The sequence below is a fragment of the Moschus berezovskii genome, chromosome 22 (genome assembly GCF_049115385.1).
Source record: "Moschus berezovskii isolate FMDL1 chromosome 22, NW_MosBer_1.0, whole genome shotgun sequence".
In the NCBI taxonomy this organism is placed as follows: Eukaryota; Metazoa; Chordata; class Mammalia; order Artiodactyla; family Moschidae; genus Moschus; species Moschus berezovskii.
The window spans coordinates 14683565-14702832 of NC_142481.1; the positions used below are offsets into that span (position 1 = coordinate 14683565).

Below are 19268 nucleotides of genomic sequence, written 5' to 3' on the forward strand. Positions count from 1 at the left end.
TGTCAGGGGTGTGGCCAGAAGGCTGAGAGTCCAAGAGACAGGCTCCAACTGGGTAGCAACTGGGTTTGTTTATCAGCACAGTGTCCCTGGAGGCCACAAAGGGCCAGGCACTCCTGAGTATTTGTTGGAAAAAAGATAATAAACCAATCACATTCCTATTTCTCTGCCAGGCCCGAGGATAAGTGTGTTAGGAGCAGAACCTCAGATATGCCCTGGGACACCCACAGGAGCCTCGGTTCTAGAGAGGAAGAAACTAGGACACGGAGAGGCCCAAGTGCCTGTCAAGATTCAGTTCCAGAGTAGACAGAACCAAATGCCAGTCTTCAGTTCCTCAAAGGTGCCCTGCGCTCTCCCGCCTAGGACATCTGTGCAGGCAGCTCCCTCAGCCTCGAACCCACGACCCTCCACCTCCCCGAGTTCATCCTTCAACTGGCAATCCCTCCTCAGGAAAGCCTGCTCTGTAATGCTCACCTGGGGGGGAACTACCCCCCCTCACCCCCGCCCAACATACACCCTGGCAACGATATACTCCACCTGTTACAACCTCTAATTCATTCATTCAGCCCACCAGTGCTTAGGGAGCGACCAGGAAGAGTCAAGCCCTGAGGATACAGCAAGGGACACAGTAAGCTGCCTACCTGCCCCCACCCTGTACTCCGGCCATGAAGCTCAGTTACGGGGGTGGGTGGGTGAGGAGGCCACTAACCAACACACCCAGTCACACTGGAACAGTCGTGATGGTGAGTGGACCAGGGAAACCAAGCAGGAAGGTGGGGAGAGTGACAGCTACTGGAGACCTAGGAGGGGGCACGGAACAAAGAGCCTGAGGCAGGACTCGGCCTGGAATGTTCAGCGACAGGGCAGCAGGAGATGAGTGAAGGTGAGCAGGGAAGCTGGGCCAGAATCCTGTGGGACCTTGAAGGCTGTTCCCCCAAAGAGATGAAGCCAGGGAAGGGGTCCCCCGCAGGACAGGGACAGGATCTGACCCGGGCTCCCTCTGGCTGAGTGAGCGGACCGACTGTGGGGCAGTGGGGGGTGGGCCGCCCCCATGGTCGAGGCCAGAGTTGAGGGTGGCTGGAACTAGGCGATGACAATAAAGAGTGGGAGGCCCCGGGCTCTAATCTGAAGGTAGAAGAGCAGGCTTTCTGGACATCCTGGATGTGGAGGAAGAGGCCAAGGAGAGTCAGGATGACATCAGATGCCCAGCCCTACCAGGAGGGTGGATGGGGCGCCCGTGAACGAGGCAGGGCTGTGGGGAGAAGATGGCGCCCGGAGTCTGGTCTATTTTCCGTGTCTCCATGTCACTCTTGGTCAATACAGAGTCCCTGCCAGACCGAACCCAGGAAGGGAGCCTGTTGGGTTCACTGTGGGTCTCAAGAGCCCAGAGGCGAGCATAAGAGGTGGGATGGGAAAGAGCCAGCATGGACAGGAACCCTGGGGAGGAGAAAAGGACAAGAGGACTCATCTTGGTGATAAGCTTCTGCAGGAGATGAGAATATAAAATGTTCCAAGGTCAATTACAGAGTCTGACAGGCCCCGTGTTGAGGAGGGAGGCGGTGCAGCTGCCGACAGGCGCGGGCGCAGTTACCCCCACTCCAGACAGCTGCGTGGTGGGGTCTGCTAAAGGTGACAAGACACAACCCACCCCACCCCCCACCCGAGCACGGCACCCTGGACGTGATCCCTGGGGAAGTGCGGGCACAGACATCCTGACAGACATGTTCAAAGAGCACATTCACACCCGGGCAGTGGGAGCAGAGAAGTAAGTTACGGTTGGACCACTGCACGGCGAACAGACCACTCACACCCATGACCACAGGGATGTGCCTCACAGACTAAGGATGAGGGAGCCCTGACGAGGGCGTGCTGGAGTCTGTTCCTGTGAAGTGCCTGAGCAGGCAAGGTGGCAGGCTAGGACTAGGGATACACACCTGGTAAAACCGCCAGACAAGCAGGGAGCCAGTGACCCCCAAAGTCAGGGAGACGGCCGCTACTGGGGTTGTGGTAACAGGGAGGCCCTGGGGCGGGGTGTCCCCAGTCTCCACCTAGGTGTGGGGAAACGCTGCTCACCTTATAATTACCTGTTAGACTGACGTGCACTGATGCACTTTTCTGTAGGGATGTTAAGCTTCACAATTAAGGTTGAAAAAGTGGTGGAATTATCAAGGTACCTAAAACACACACACACACACACACACACACACACACACACAGCGAGCTGGGTCCAGGCTTCTGCTGAAGACTGGGAGGAGGGAGAAGGGGGCTGCGGAGGCGCTGGAGGCAGCAGAGGAGGGGTCCCTAGGGAGACAGAAAGCACCAGAAAGAGAGAGCGCGTGCGCTGAGGGCTTGATTGGGGGGGTGTCCTCACCTGGGGGACGGCGGGAACCCGGCCCTCTCTCGCTGTCCTACTTCCTCCCCATTCCCAGCACTGAGTGAGGCGGGCGGGGGAGGGGAGGCGGCCCAGGCCGCTTCCCGTAGGGTGGGAGTGGCTGAAACCCGCTGGGGGAAGCCAGCCCGAAACTGCCACACAATGCCGCTTTATCAGGAGTTTCCAGGGCCGGGCTGGGGCTGGCAGAGGGGAGCAGAGAGCGGAGGAGGGAGGCTCGCTCCGTGGGGCCCCTGCCTAGCGCCCCCACCTGCCAAGGTGTGCCCTCCGAGCTCTGCTGCAGCCAGCTCTGAGTGGGGGCGGGGCAGATGGGGCCGGAGGGACAGCCTTCTAATCCCTCGGCTCAGTGAGGGGGGTGGCTCAGGGAGTGACCCCCAGTGGTTAGGAGCCCCGGGCCAAACCGCAGCCCTGCTGACTCTGTGACACCAGGCTAGTCTCCTGGGATCTCAATTTCCTCCTCTTAAAAGGGAGAGAAGAAGAACAAGTACGGGGTTTTCCTGATGGCTTAGTTGATAAAGAATCTGTCTGCAACCTGGGTTGGTAAGATCGGCTGGAGAAAGGATAGGCTACCCACTCCAGTATTCTTGGGTTTCTCCTGTGGCTCAGCGGGTAAAGAATCCTCCTGCAATGCAGGAGACCTGGGTTGGATCCCTAGCTTGGGACGATCCTCTGAAGAAGGGAAAGGCTACTCACTCCAGTACTCTGACCTGGAGAATTCCATAGACTGTATAGTCCATGGGTCATAAAGAGTCAGACGACGACTGAGTGACTTTCACTCACTTCACTCAAGAACATGTACACCCAGGACTTCCCTGGTGGTCCAGTGGTTAAGACTCTGAGCTTCCACTGCAGGGGTGCAAGCTCGATCCCGGTCAGGGAACTTAAGATCCCACATGCCTCTCAGCACAGCCAAAACAAACAACAACAACAAACAACCCTAAATATCTACATCTTGGGGTTGCTAGGAGGATGGGATAAGTTCATTTACTCAAAACACGCAGAACGGAACCTGCTAATACCAATAGCATACAGAAATCCTATGAGGACTAATACTAGCAGCTAACAGTCTTTGAACACTGACTATGTATTCTGCCTGATAAGTAGGCATCCATATCCCCAGAACAATCCCATAAAGGAGGCATCGTTATCATCCCCATTTTACAGATGAGGACATCGAGGCACAGAGAGGTGAAGTGACTTGTCTGGGGTCACTCAGCCAAGAGTGGCGAACTTGGTTCCAGAGTCTGTGCCCTCGATCTCCACTGCATCAGACAGGTTAAGAGCTCCGGGCTGGAGAGGGCAGGCCTGGCTTCGAGGCCCACATCTGCCTCTCACACGCTGTAGGGTGTCCAGCCTCTGCCTCAGTTTCTTCTTTTTAGGGAAAGCAAAATATTATACATAGACAGGAAAGGAAGTCCAAATGGCTTTCAACAAAGATGCTCCCCTTTGCTCATGTTAAAATCAGAACCACAGTAAGGACAACTCGGCACCTGTCTGACTGGCCGAGGTCAAAGCATCTGATGACACCCGTCCGCAGGGTGAGCGTGGGAGGAGACAGACCCTGGCGCCCCTGGACACTGGGGTGGGGGTGCGAACAGGCACGGGCTCTTGGCAGACTGGGACACTACTGCAGGGCTACCGGGCACACGCCTCAGACCCCGAGCACCTCCAACGGTATGCACAGCTCACACACGTGTGCAGGGAGACATCACACCATGGAACCTGTCCCAGCCGCAGAAAGCGCAAGGACGCCCCCGACCTCCTGACACAGAACTTAAGACTGAAAAGTGCAAGGAGCAGGACAGAATACAAACGTGAAAAGTCAGCTCCATGTGAGCAAAACAAAAGTGGGAGAGAACATGCGCAGGAACAAACGTCCAGGAAAGACTAGAAGCCGGAACAAGAGTGTCTCTGGGAAGGGGCCGACCACCGGGGCGGGAAAGAGACCTGAGGCTGCACGCCCTCTGTGCTGTGTGCGGTTTCTCAACTGCGAACAGATCATACATGCCGCTAGGGCAAAAATGGGCCTCCTTAAAATTAAAATGCAGGAGAAGAGAAATGAGGTTAATAACACCCCTTCCTCAGGGCTCCGGGCCGAGCTGCTGAGAGATGCTTATAAAGCACACATCTAGCTCTTAGCGCTTGGGAGCTGGGGGCTTGCGCAGTGGCCTGAGGGGCTGGGAGCAGGTGAGGAAGAGGCTGCAGCCCAGAGTGGGGCCCATCCGATGAGCTTACTGTGCGCCTGGCAACACGCAAGCACGTCGACATCGGTCTCCTCCAACTCTCCCAATAGCTCATTTAACAGCTGAGGAGAGCATCCCCGGGGGGCTCGGCTGTAAAGAACCCGCTTGCAATGCAGGAGGTGCAAGAGATGCAGGTTCCATCCCTGGGTCGGGAGATTCTCCTGGAGAAGGAAATGGCATCCCACGCCAGTATTCTTGCCTGGAGAATCCCATGGACAGAAGAGCCTGGCGGGCTACAGTCCGTGCGACTTCAGAGTCGGACACGACTTTAGCAACAGCATGAGCACCATGCGAGGAAGGAGAGGCCCGCGGCGGCCCTGCCTTTTCCCCTGGGGTCCCCGCTAGGGGGTCGGGCTGCGGGCAACGCGTGGCCCTGGCAGGGAAGCTGCCCCTGCTCCGAGGATGGCAGCAGAGCACCTGGCACCCTGGGGAAGGGCAGCGTGGGACCAGAGGGCCCTGTGACACCGGCAGCGGTGAGGGGTGGCTTCTGATACATCTGCCGTAGCTGGCTCCCCTGGGACCTGGGAAAGCTCCCCTTCTGACCCTCCTTGCCTCCCCCTCAACCTTCCTGTGGGCCAGGGCAGCTGTGAGACAATAAGCCCCAGCCCCGGATGGGTGGCTGGGCCGGGAAGGGTCCCATTTCCCTGGCCGTGACTTGGAAGGAGACCGCTTCCTGCTGGCAGCATCTGTGGCCGCCTGGCTGGGGTGATGGGAGAAACAGCTGCTGGGGACACCCCGACCGGCGTCTGGCCAGGAAGTCTGGCTCACTGGGAGCCAGCAGGACAAGGAGGGGTGACGCACTGGACCAGAAGGGGAAGGAGCTGTGGGAGGTCCTGAGGGAGATGCAGACCCAGGGCTCAGAAACTACCCAGGCTGCCCCCTAAAGAGTTTCTATCCAAACAGGAACCTGGGTTAAGAACAGGAAGTAGCCTGCCCTTATCAAAACCACTTCCAAATCACTGGAGGGCCATGGTGAAAACAAGCACGCCTGCAGTTCAAGTCCTGCCTCTGCCACCTGCCTGCTGTGTGTCCCCAGGCAGGTCACACACCTCTCTGGGTCTCAATTCTCTCATCTCTAAATGGGGTTAATAACCGTGCCTATGGGCTTCCCAGGTGGCACAGTGGTAAAGAACCCACCTGCCAATGCAGGAGATGAAGAGACACGGGTTTGATCCCTGGGTCGGGAAGAGCCCCTGGAGGAGGAAACGGCAACCGCTGCAGTATTCTTGCCTGGGGAATTCCACGGAAAGAGGAACCTGGCGGGCTACAGTCCATGGGATTGCGAGGAGTCGGACACGACTGAGCAAATACACCCACACACAGCGGTACCTACCCATAGGCTGTTGTGAAGAGCAAACGGGTTCATACGGGTAAAGGACTCGAAACCTTGGCCAGCACTCAGGACCCTTCTCCATCTCCACCAGCCTCATGCTACCCACCCTCCCCGGCATGGACTATCCCTCTCCCTCCCGCGCCTTCCCTGATCTGTTCCCCACATGGCAGCCTGAACGATCCTTATAAAAGGGAAAGCAGATGTTGCTTAAAGCCCTGCGATGATTCCTATCACACACAGAAAGAAATCCACACTCCTTGTCTCAGCCCGTCGACCCTTGCTGTATCCTATCTGCCAGACCTCCCCATGGCCTTGGTCTCTGCCACACTGGCTTCTTTGGTGGGGCCTGAACATCCCAAGCTCCTTTGGACCTCGGGGCCTTCGCACTTTCTGTACCCACTACCCGCTCTGTTCTTCCCAGCTCTTCCTGGGCCTGGCTCCCTCTCATCAGTCAGATACCTCCCTTCTCCAGAAATCCCTTGCTGGCTCCCCAGGTGGAGTGAGGAGCTGCCTCCGGGTTCCTTCAGTCCCTACCTCATCCCAGCCCTGACCATTCTGCTTGAGCATCCCTACCCAGCCTGACCACTCTGGGCCGTCACTGTCTCCTTCACGGTCCTGTGACCCCTGAGGACAGGGCTTCGACTGTGTTGGTCACCACGGGGACCAGTGAGCAGTGTAACACACACACACAGTGTAACCAGGTTTTGCTCATCCCCTTCCGAGTGGCACTTCCTTTCTCTTTGCCTACTTTCTGAGAAGGTTTAAGTCAGTATGTTTCCCTTTCCAAAGGCCAGCCCTGGGAGATGATCCCCTAGGAGAGGTGGGTCAAAGTTTCAGCCACTGTCCTGGATGCCCTGGAGGGCAAAGGTCAAAGCCTTTCCCAGCCTGCCTTCTCCTCTCAGTGTGGGGGTTCAACAGGTGTCCGACCCCAGCTAAGCTCATCTCATGAACTGTACCACTGTTTGCAACCAGACTCAGGAAGAGGTGCAGGTGGCGTAAAACCCACCACTTCAGGGCTGAGGAAACTGTTTCAGCAAGGACTGCAAGCTTGCCCAAAGCAGCACGGAGCCGAGGGAAGCCTCAGGCACTGCTGGGAAACACGCTGGGACGAATGCTGAACAGGGTAATTTGGGAAGGTCCAGCATTTCCACTGTGAGGCACATGCCCAAGAGAGACTCTGGCTGCAGCACACAAGGAAACACGTTCTAGAATGTTCACGGCAGCACCACTCGTTACAGGCCCAACAGGAACCTCCTGAACGGCCACTGAAAGGGGAACGGGCAACTCTGGTGCGGCAGCAACACAAGAAGAAACCCACAGACGGGAGATGAACAGCCTGCTCCAGGTCTACACTCGTCCACGCGGAGAAACTGCCGCACTGACGCAGAGCAGCAGCAGCAGGCTGCTTCCCGTGGCGCCATTTATAAGGACCTGTGAAACGGGGGACAACCCTGGCAGGCCATTACAACCACGTGCTGAGGCTAGCCCCGCCCCAGACCAAGGGCACCCAGGCCAGAGTCTGGGAGGGGGCCGGGGGCTGGGGCAGCAGTGTTCTGGAAAGCTCTCCAAGTGACTGCAGCGTGGAGCCAGGGTTGAGGGCTACTGCTCTGTCATTTGCGAATCCCTCCGAGGGTAGTAACAGTCGGAAAACCTGCGATGGAAGACTGGACGCCAAATCCAGCTGGGTGGCTACCATCGGGAAGGCGGGGCAGAGAACAGTGGCCTGTAACTGTATCCACGGTCCCAGGTTAGATGCTGGAAGCATGAGTGTTTTGCTATATTGAAGCTCTACTCTTTCCACTTGTCTAAAATGTATCATAAGAACAAAACTGGCAAACAAGACATCACTTGCCCAAGGTCCCATGGCTGCTAAGTGACGGGGAGGGAGCCTGAATGTGGGTGTCCAGCGCCAAATCCCTATCCAGCGCCAAAGTCCCCCCTTTATCTGTGTGGAGCCCTGAGATGCCGAGCAAGCTGCCACTGTGAAGACTGGTAGGGCTCCCTGGCCACGTGCCCACCCAGTGACCCTGCCTGAGCAAGCCAGGAGGCAGGTAGAGAGGGCCTGACCACCCCTCTGAGGCCCTCCCCAGGCAGCAGTAGCAGCAATAGCCTGAAGACTAGTGCTGACACAACACCTACCATGTGCCAGGCGTTGGGCCAAGCTCTTTACGCTCCATATCCTCACAGCAGGTCTGAGGTAGCCACTATCATTATGCCCATTTTGCACAGGGGGAAACTGAGGCCCAGGAAAGTTAAGCGACTTGCCCACGATCACACAGCCTGTGAGTGATGGAGCTGGGTGTGAGCCAGGCATCCTTGTTCCAGCGTCCCCTCTCTGAACCACTCCCCAGTACTGCCTCAGAGCTCCACACACACGGGGCGGCCACTCACCCGCCTCTGCCCCACTGCCTGCCCCACTCCAAGCCGGGAACCCTAGGGGTCTCACTCAGGCTCCATGCTGCCCACAAGCCCCCAATTCTGCACCCCGGACCTCCACTCACACCTTTCCTTCTGCTTGGCACACCCTTTTCCATTCCTCCTACCCATCCTTCAGAGCTTGCCCAGGAGACTTTTCAAGTCTGGGGCCCCGGGTCGGGGCATTTTCCTCATCCTCTGAGCATGTTTCCACAGGCCACATCACCCTGGGCAAGATGTAGCCATGTCTGACTGGCTAGGGGTCTGGTCCCAGTCCACTCCCACCAAGGGACACTAGGGGCCCCTGGGGGCCAGGGGCTCCCCGCTGTCCCATCCACTGCTGCAGACCCAGCACCATGCCCAACATTCAATTGCCACCAACCTTGGGGGGATTCAGGGAAAGAACATGGGACAATTCCTGCCTGTGAGGGGCCCATCTTCTAGCAGGAGGCAGATCAACTGCGCTCTGATAAATAAGTTAAGGACAGTGAAGGGCTGGAAGGGAACAACAGTGAAATAGAGTGTCTGGGGACAGGGTGGTCCCGGTCAAGCTGTGAGCAACTGGTGAGTGAGAGGGTACAGAGCAGAGAAGGGATTCCAGGCAGAGGGAACAGGAAGGTCAAAGACCTGGAGACAGGCATAAGCCTACAGAACTGAAGAACAGCAAACAGGCCAGCGGGATTGGACCTCCCCGGAGGGATGGGGAAAGCAGCAGAAAAAGAGGTTGGAGCGACTGGGGACCATGATGAGAGGTTGCGGTTTTAAGTACAGAGAACACCCAACTTTGTATAGAATACCACCCAAGGACACCCTCCCTAGCCAGGAGCCTGCCAGACTCACTTGGACTCTGGGCCACCCACAAACACTGCATCCCATAGGCCCACGGGAACCTCTCCTCCCAGATCACACCCTTCCACAGAGGCCAAAGAGACAATCTATTCCTGCCCAAGGAGTGGCCCAGCCTTGCCCTGCTCCCTGCTTCCAGGAACAGACCTCCGGCAGTTTCCAGTGTGGCGACCAGAGGCCAGAGCTCTGGAATTATTCAGATCCAGCAGGGAATCTTCCTCCATTACTTAGCAGAAGCTCTCTGTGCCTCACTTCTCCTGGCTGTAAAGTGGGTCTATTCAGATTGTGGTATAGTAAGATGAGGGACACAGGGTGCTGAGTACAGCCTCAGCACTCATTAGGTATTAACCAACATAATAAGTATTTGAGAGTCAGTAGAGCATAAAACTCTTGAGCCCAGGACACCAGAGTTCAAATCTCAGCTGCAAAACTAGCTCATTAGGCGGCCCTGGGCAAAACACTAAGCCTCTTAATAATGGCACCAAGCCCATAAGGTTGTGGTCAGGATTAAATACACGGAAAGCGTTCAGAACAGGGCCTGACACACAGTAAGTGCTTTATGAGTGTTTGCTATTCTTTTCATTATCTGCGGGAGAGGGGGTTCCGTCTCCCCCATCAGAAAGCACCTTTGACCTCTTTCTTGAGTGTCCTATCCCTCCCCTCCAGCAATATGTCCCATTTTGGTTTTAACTTTTGACCCTTGGGACCATCATCTGTGATCTTTCTACAATTTGGTCTCGTTCCGCCTTTGACCCCATAAAGATGCCCCCCAAGCCAAATCTCATTCATTTGCTTCACTGGCTGCTGCCTTAAATCTCCAATCCGCCGCCCCCATAGCTGTGACCTCTGACCCTCGTGGGCACATCCTCCCATCAAATTATTAATTTTGACCCCCGCTTTTTGACATTCACTCCGTGCCCCTCCAACGAGCTCCCGCTTCAAACTTTGAAAATTGCGCCCCTCTCGCCACACCCCCTTCGTTAGTTTGACCTCTGACCTCTACAACTCCCTCTCGCTCAGCGTTGACCCGCGACCCCCTGGACGCGACCCTTCCCTCCACGAGTGAACTTTGACCCCAGCGGCCCCGCCCCCTACTCGCGTAAACGCTCTCCCACCGCATTGCCCAGCGCACACCAACCCCCTGGCCAGACAGCTTGTCCTACCGGCTCGGCACCGCAGTCACTCGCGGCCTGGCCACTCGGCCCGGAACTCGGCGCCCTCCTGCTGCCCTCAGCTCTCTGGCGCCGCCGCCTCCACGGCCACTGCCGCCGCCATGTTGAATCCCCAACGAACATCCGGGGCTTTCCCCCCTCGCCGCCCACCAGTCCCCATAGCAACGGGGCTGACCCGGCAGGGGGCAGGGCCAGCTCAGGGGCGGAGCTGGACGCCTGGCAGCGCCCGCTCCAGCCTCTGTTTGGTGCATGTTGTCCAATCGGAGACCTTCGGGCGGAAAATGCCAAGCCGGGATTGGAAAATTTGGAAAGGGTACGGGTAGGCTGGCTCCCAGCCCACTTGGATTCTTAAAGGGGAAAATGACTATTCTCTTGTAACTGCATCCCCCCTTCCACCCAAAGGAATTAGGGAGTGGAAGCCAGTAGTGGGTAATAATAGCCAGAAACGGCTCTGAAGCATGTACTATGTGTCAGACACCCCGCCAAGTGAAATTTCTTGCTGAATGCTCAGTACAACCGTGTTATATATTAATGCCCATTTTACAGATCAATTGAGGTTCAGAGGGGGCAAACTAGCTGCTTGGGGATCACAGAAAGTAAATAATGAGTTTTGAACGACGTCTGTCAGTCTGAGCCCGAGAACTTCACCCTGAACCAAGACACTGCTTGATCTTAGTCTTTTTGGTAAGTTTTATGTTTGTTTTTAGCAGGCATTTGTAAAAAAACAGAAAAAGAAAGGTACAAAAACAACCCGTAAACTAAATTCGGACATCTTTTTCTGTGATTTCACTCATTGGGTTCTAGCCAACGATTTTGTGTGTGTGTGTTAGTCTCTCAGTCGTGTCCGACTCTGCGACTCCATAGAATGTAGCCTGCCAGGCTTCTCTGTCGATGCAATTCAACAGGCAAGAATAATGGAGTGGGTTGCCAGTCCCTTCTCCAGGGGATCTTCCCAACCCAGCGATCGAATCCGGGTCTCGGGCAGTGCAGGCAGTTTGTCCTCTGAGCCACCAGGGAAGCCCAGTCAATGGGTTTGCTCTTCCCCCTCCCCACAAAAAACTCAGGTGCTCTCCCACTTCAAGGTCATTACATTGATTATTCCTTTTTTCTGGAATAGACTTCCCCCTGGTACCCTCATTTCAGAATGGGGAAAATCAATATGATAATGCATGCAAAGTGCTTGCTGGTACCTGGAATTTAGTAAGCACTCAATGCATATGGGGCTTCCCAGGTGGCACCAATGGTAAAGAACCTTCCTGCCAGCGCAGAAGACATGAGAGACATGGGTTTGGTCCCTGGATTGGGAAGATCCCATATTCATTTGGGATCGCCCGGTGGCTGAGACAGTAAAGAATCTGCCTGCAATGAAGGAGACCTGGGTTCGATCCCTGGGTCAGGAAGATCCCCTGGAGGAGGAAATGGCAATCCACTCCAGTATTCTTTCCTGGAGAATTCCATGGACTAAGGAGCCTGGCAGGCTACAGTTCAGGGGGTTGCAAAGAGTTGGACAGGACTGAGCAACTAACACATTAACACTTAACACAGGTACCCTCATGGCTTCTTCCTCCCTTCTCTCCTTCAAGGTTTACTCAAATGTCACCTTATCAAGGGAACTGTTCCAGCCCACCCTGACTAATGCAACAAACACCCCTCTCTCATGCTACTAACCTCCTTACCTTGTCTGGTTTTATTTTCTGTTGCTCAGATCACCTTCTAACATACTATCTAATACACAGAATTAGCTAATCGTAGTTATCGTTTTTGGGTCATCTGCCTTGCTGGCATGTCTCTCCATGAGAGCATGGAGTTTTGTTTTGTTCACTGTGCGTGCCCATTTGTTGAATGGATGGTTGGACGAGTTGTAAATCCACCTCTTCAGAAGTACTCTTAAATGTTTAGTGCATATCCCTTGCCCCAGCACAGTGTCTTGCAGAGTAGGCATTTAATTAATATCTGCAAACACAGTGAATGAATGATGCATAATTTTTTTTTTCTCTGTACTTTCAGTGTGCCTGCTCAGTCACGTCCCACTCTGCAACCCTACGGACTGTAGCCTGCCAGGCTCCTTTGTCCATGGGATTCTCTAGGCAAGAATACTGGAGTGAGTGGGTTGCCATTTCCTTCTCCAGGGGATCTTCCAGACTCAGGGAACTCAAACCCTTGTCTCCTGAATGTCCTGCATTGGCAGGTGGATTCTTTACTACTGAACCACCTGGGAAGCCCTATACATTCACCTACCTTTTAAAACAGAATCAGTAAAAAAAAAAAAAAAATAGATAAATAAAATAAAAAATAAAACAGAATCAGAAACACATTTATAAATAATTTTGTATCTTTTTAAAACAAGACTATAAATACCACTAGTATCTTTCCATGTCATTAAATATTCTTCAAGAACATTTGTTTTAATGGCTGCATAAGATACCATTCTGTCAATGAACTCTAATTTGTTTGAACCACTCATTGAACATCTAAACTGTGATAAATATTTTACTATTATAAATACCCCCCCAAATCCAAGCAGCTGAATATTTGTGCACATCTCTAATTATTTCCTTTGAATAGATCAGCACAAATGCAACTGCTGGGTCAAAGGAAATGTACATCTTTAAGATATAATAATAGCAGCAGTTCCCATGCCTCAAACATTTCTATACACCATGCACGGTGCTAAGCTGTGTAATTTAAACAGCAGGGACTGTGATTATCCCTGCTTTGCAGAGGAAGAAACTGAGGCTTAGAGAAGTAACTTCATTTGCTCAAAATCACACACGGGGCTTATCTCCAGCTTTAACTTCCAGGCAAGGCTCTCGCTAACTGCCCTCTGCTGCCTCCGTATGGCCTGGGACACACATTGCAAGTTGTGCTGTAGTTTGGTTCAGTTCAGTCGCTCAGCCGTGTCCGATTCTTTGCGACCCCATGGACTACAGCATGCCAGGCTTCCCTGTCCTTCGCCATCTCCGAGTTTGCTCAGCTTCATATCCATTGAGTCAGTAATGCCATCCAACCATCTCATCCTCTGTCGTCCCCTTCTCCTCCTGCCTTCAATCTTTCCCAGCATCAGGGTCTTTTTCAATGAGTTAGCTCTTCACATCAGGTGGCCAAAGTATTGGAGCTTCAGCTTCAACATCAGTTCTTCCAATGAATATTCAGGATTGATTTCCTTTAGGATTGACTGGTTTGATCTCCTTGCTATCCAAGGGATTCTCAAGAGTCATCTCCAACACACAATTGGAAAGCATCAAGTCTTTGGCCTCTTGATGAAAGTGAAAGAGGAGAGTGAAAAAGTTGGCTTAAAACTCAGTATTCAAAAAACTAAGATCATGGCATCCAGTCCCATCACTTTATGGCAAATAGATAAGGAAACAATGGAAACAGTGAGAGACTTTATTTTTGGGGGCCCCAGAATCACTGCAGATGGTGATTGCAGCCATGAAATTAAAAAAACACTTGCTCCTTGGGAGAAAAGATATGACCAACCCAGACAGCATATTAAAAAGCAGAGACATTACTTAGACAAAAAAAAGTCCGTGTAGTCAGAGCTATGGTTTTTCTAGTAGTCATGTATGGATGTGAGTTGGACTATAAAGAAAGCTGAGCACCGAAGAACTGATGCTTCTGAACTGTGGTTGGAGAAGACTCTTGAGAGTCCCTTGGACTGCAAGGAGATCCAACCAGTCAGTCCTAAAGGAAATCAGTCCTGAATATTCATTGGAAGGACTGATGCTAAAGCTAAAACTCCAATACTTTGGCCAACTGACTCATTGAAAAAGACCCTGATGCTGGGAAAGATTGAAGTCAGGAGGAGAAGGGGACGACAGAGGATGAGATGGTTGGATGGCATCACCTACTCAATGGACCTGAGTTTGACCAACCTCCGGGAGTTGGTGATGGACAGGGAGGTCTGATGTGCCTCAGTCCATGGGGTCACAAAGAGTTGGACATGACTGAGCGACTGAACTGAATTCTTTGGCACTCAGCCTTCTTTATGGTCCAACTCTCACATCTGTATATAAATACTGGAAAAATTATAGCTTTGACTATGCGAATCTTTGTCGGCAAAGTGATGTTTCTACTTTTTAATACACTGTCTAGCTTTGTCATAGCTTTTCTTCCAAGGAGCAAACGTCTTTTAATTTATGGCTGTAGTCACCGTCCACAGTGATTTTGGAGCACAAGAAAATAAAGTCTGTCACTGTTTCCATTGTTTCCTCATCTATTTTTCATGAAGTGATGGGACTGGATGCCTTGATCTTAGTTTTTCTGAAGGTTGAGTTTTCCATTCAATTCACACTTCTGCCAGCACTCAGAGGGACTACCCTCTTTAAAGTATCCTCGCCAGCATTAAACATCCTTGTTCTTCTGCTCTTTTGAAATCTTTATGCATTACTGGGTCTCCATGTTTAAAATACCAAGTATTGGAAATTCCCTGGCGGTTCAATGGTTAGGACTCTGTGCTTCTAGTGCTTGGGGCCCAAGTTCAATCTAATCCCTGGTCGAGGAACTAAGATCCTGCAAGCAAAAAAAAAAACCAAGTCTAGAAGCTGAGATGATGGCAGTTTATTCAGGTCACAGTGATGGGAGGATGGCCAGGTGCAACATTTGCCTTTTTAAAAACAATTTATTTTATAATGGACTATAGTTGGTTTGGGCTTCCCTGATGGCTTAGATGGTAAAGAATCCACCTGCCATACGGGAAACCTGGGTTCAATCCCTGGGTTGGGAAGATACTCTGGAGGAGGGCATAGCAACCCACTCTAGTATTCTTGCCTGGAGAATCCCCATGGACAGAGGAGTCTGGCAGGCTACAGTCCATGGGGTTGCAGAGAGTCGGACACAACTGAGCAACTAAGCACAGAAGAGCACAGCATAGTTGGTTTACAATGTTGTGTTAATTTCAGGTATACAGCAAACTGATTCGGTTATACATCTATCTAGCCTTCCTGCCCACACTGAAGACTGTCAGGTTCTAGAACCCATATGTGGGGAAGCCCTCTTACAACTTAATTGGTGATCCCATTAGCAATCAGAGCCCTGGAACAAGCCCAGTGGCTGATCTACTCCAAGGGTTTCCCCAGGATGGGCAATCAGGTTTCCCTACTTCAGTGCCCTCAGACGGGAAATCAGACCCCAAAAAGCTTCCAGCAGAGGACTTCCTGGAGGGGTTAGTGAGGAGGTGACCGTCCAATAGATCAAAACAGATGAGACGAGTGAAGCGGATTTGGCCTCATAAGAGTGATAAATTTCAGTCCATCAAAAAAAAAAAAAAAAGATCAGTGACAATATATAGATGGCAAACAAAGCTTTCTTCCCTTTATATGTAAAGAGTATTTACAAATCAATAAGAAAGGTGAATATACAACAGAAAAGTAAGCAAAGAATGTGAACAAAAATTTGAAAATACAGATAATAAGGAAAAACAGAATTGGTGAACAAGAAATTAACAAAATGGATATCAAACTCTTAAAAAGATCTTTTTTGGTCTCTCACAAAAAATATTTATTTAATATTATAATCAACGCTGATGAGAATATAAGATAACAACCATTCTCATACCCCACATGTAGGACTATGAATCTGGACAGGTTTTGACAATATTCATCCAGAGGCTTAACAAATGGTAAAGAACCTGCCTGCCAATGCAGGAGACTCAGGTTCAGTCCCTGGGTCAAGGAAGATCCCCTGGAGAAAGAAATGGCAATCCACTCCAGTGTTCTTGCCAGGAGAATCCCATGGACAGAGGAGCCTGGTAGGCTCCAGTCCACGGGGTCACAAAAGAGTCAGACACAACGTAGTGACTACGTAACGACAAACCGCAATTTTACTTCTAGGAATTATTAAAGGAAAATATATACACAAAGGTGTATAGGTAAAGATATTCATCTTTAGTGTTATCTTCGAAAGAATTTTGGGGGAATTCCCTGGCCGTGGAGTCATTAGGACTCTGTACTTCCACTGACAAGGGTGCAGGTTCAATCCCTGGTTGGGGAACTAAGATACTACAAGCCATGAGGTTAAAAGCTGTGCTGCTTCCCTGGTAGCTCAGCTGGTAAAGAATCTGCCTGCTATGCAGAAGACCCCGGCTCAATTTTTGGGTCGGGAAGATCCCCTGGAGAAGGGTAGGCTACCCATTCCAGTCTTATTGGGCTTCCCTTGTGGCTCAGCTGGTAAAGAATCTGCCTTCAATGTGGGAGACCTGGGTTTGATCCCTGGGTTGGGAAGATCCCTTGGAGAAGGGAATGGCTATGCACTCCAGTATTCTGGCCTGGAAAATTCCATGGAGTGTATAGTCCATGGGGTCACAAAGAGTCAGACATGACTGAGCAACTTTGACTGAGGTTAAAAAAGGAATTTTTTAATCATCACTTTAATAATATTTATTTTTATTTATGTATTGACTGCACCTGTGTGTGGGATGCAGCTTCTTCGACCCTTGTTTTGGCATGGGGTATCTATGGTTATTAGAGCCTGTGAACTCTCATTTGTGGCATGGGCAATCTAGTTCCTTGGCCAAGGACTGAACCTGGGTCCCCGGCATTGGGAGCTCGGATTCTTAGCCATTAAACTACCAGGGAAGCCCCTCACTATTGTTTGTTAATTGTTGATGTATCATACTGTACTGAACAATTCCCCTATTCTTGCACATTTAAGTTCCTCCAATTTTTTTTTCACTGCTTGCTATGCCAGATGCCCTGTAGACTCTTTATCATCTTCTCTAATCCTCACCACATATCTGTAGGATGGGATCCTTAGCCCCTCTTAACAGACTTAGAAAACTGAGACATGGAGGTAGGGTAGGAAGTGGGACAAAGTTCCACCATTTATAAGCAGCTTTGGTGGAAGTTTAGACAGGAAATCTGACTTCAAAGCTGATGCTCTTAAAGACAGCTCAAATTCATTCCGTAAATATATTCATTGCCATCTGCGTGCCAAGCATAATGATAACTGAAAACATGTATGGAAAATTATCTGTATAGCTGGCCCTGTGCTAAACCCTTCACATATACTACTTCATTTAATCCCCACAATAACCTTATGCATTATTGCTCTTTTCTTTCTACAAGCGTGCAGAGTGAAGCGCAGAGAGGTTAAGTAACTTCTCCAAAGTCACACAGGCAGCCTGGCTGCAGGATCTAGGCTCCTAACCATTTTTCTTCTTTTTCAGAGGACAAATGCTTGAGAGATAGATAGTAAACCCATGAACAATTAAATAATAAACATAAAATAAGATGCTGAGTAGAACTCAAAATACATCACAGGTTGCATCTAGACAGTCATAAAAGATTGCAAAAGACACAGGTCCCCATGATCCCACTGCTAGGTGTTTATCAGGAGAAGTGAAAACATGTATTCACACAATGACTTGTGCAGGAATGTTCAGAGCAGTTTTCATCATCACCCCGAACTGGGAACAATCCCAAACATCCATCAACTGGTAAGCAGATAAATATGCCGCAGTACATTCATTCCATCGAACATAGATGTACTGGGTGGTTCAGCAACGAAAAGGAAGGAATTCGTGATAAGGAGGACAGCTTGCACGAACTGCAAATGTGTTAGTCTGGGTGAAAACAGCCAGCCTCAAAAGACACTACAGTCCTCTCTCCAGATCCGTGGGGAATTGATTCCAGGATCCCTGGGGATCCCCAAATCTGCAGATGTTCAAGTCCCTTGTATAAAACAATGTAGTATTCGCATTATAACCTACATACATTCTCCTGTATGTATACCTTATTTTTAAAATTCTATTTAGAACCCTTTATGACCCTATGGGGAGAAGGCAGTGGCAACCCACTCCAGTACTCTTGCCTGGAAAATCCCGTGGGTGGAGGAGCCTAGTAGGCTGCAGTCCATGGGGTTGCAAAGAGTCAGACACGACTGAGTGACTTCACTTTCACTTTTCACTTTCATGCATTGGAGAAAGAAATGGCAACCCACTCCAGTGTTCTTGCCTGGAGAATCCCAAGGATGGCAGAACCTGGTGAGCTGCCATCTATGGGGTTGCACAGAGTCGGACACGACTGAAGCGACTCAGCAACAGCAGCAGCAGCATGACCCTATGGCCTGAGGCCCACCAGGCTCCTCTGTCCATGGGATTTCCCAGGCAAGAATACTGGAGTGTCTTGCCATTTCCTCCTCCAGGGCATCTTCATGACCCAGGGATTGAAACTGTCTCCTGCATTGCTGAGGGATTCTTTACCACTGAGCCATCTAGGAAACTATATTTAGGCTGCACTGCGTCTTAGTTGTGGCATGCGGGATCTAGTCCCCCAACCAGGGTTTGAACCTGGGCCTCCTGCATTGGGAGAGTGGAGTCTTAGCCACTGGACCACTAGGGTAGTCCCCTGGTATGTATACTTTAAATAATTCCTGGATTACTTGTAGTACCTAATACAATGTAAATACTATGTAAATAGTTGTAAATGCTATGGAAATAGCTGCCTGCTGCTGCTGCTGCTGAGTCACTTCAGTCGTGTCCGACTCTGTGTGACCCCATAGATGGAAGCCCACCAGGCTCCCCCGTCCCTGGGATTCTCCAGGCAAGAACACTGGAGTGGGTTGCCATTTCCTTCTCCAATGTGTGAAAGTGAAAAGTGAAAGTGAAGTCGCTCAGTCGTGTCCGACCCTCAGCGACCCCACGGACTGCAGCCTACCAGGCTCCTCCATCCATGGGATTTTCTAGGCAATAGTACTGGAGTGGCTTGCCATTGCCTTCTCCGGGAAATAGCTGCCAGGATCCAGCAAATTCAAGGTTTGCTTTTTGGAACTTTCTGGAATTTTTTTCTGGATATTTTCCATCCATGGTTGGTTGAATTGAAGGATTCAGGACTGTAGCCAACTGTGTACAGTTCCACTCAGAGCATTCCAGGAAA

At 51.2% G+C, this 19268-nt stretch overlaps 1 protein-coding gene across 2 annotated transcripts in view; it reads right to left on the reverse strand.

The window, feature by feature from the left end:
• The window catches only part of PAK4 (p21 (RAC1) activated kinase 4), a 47162-nt gene extending 36618 nt beyond the window's left edge, over positions 1–10544 (reverse strand). The window contains exon 1 of one of the 2 annotated variants that reach the window (XM_055412192.2): positions 10387–10544. The gene's annotated coding sequence lies outside the window, so the exon portion shown is untranslated. The remainder of the gene's footprint in view (positions 1–10386) is intronic. The other variant, XM_055412195.2, reaches the window with a different exon arrangement.
• Positions 10545–19268: the final 8724 nt, after the last annotated feature.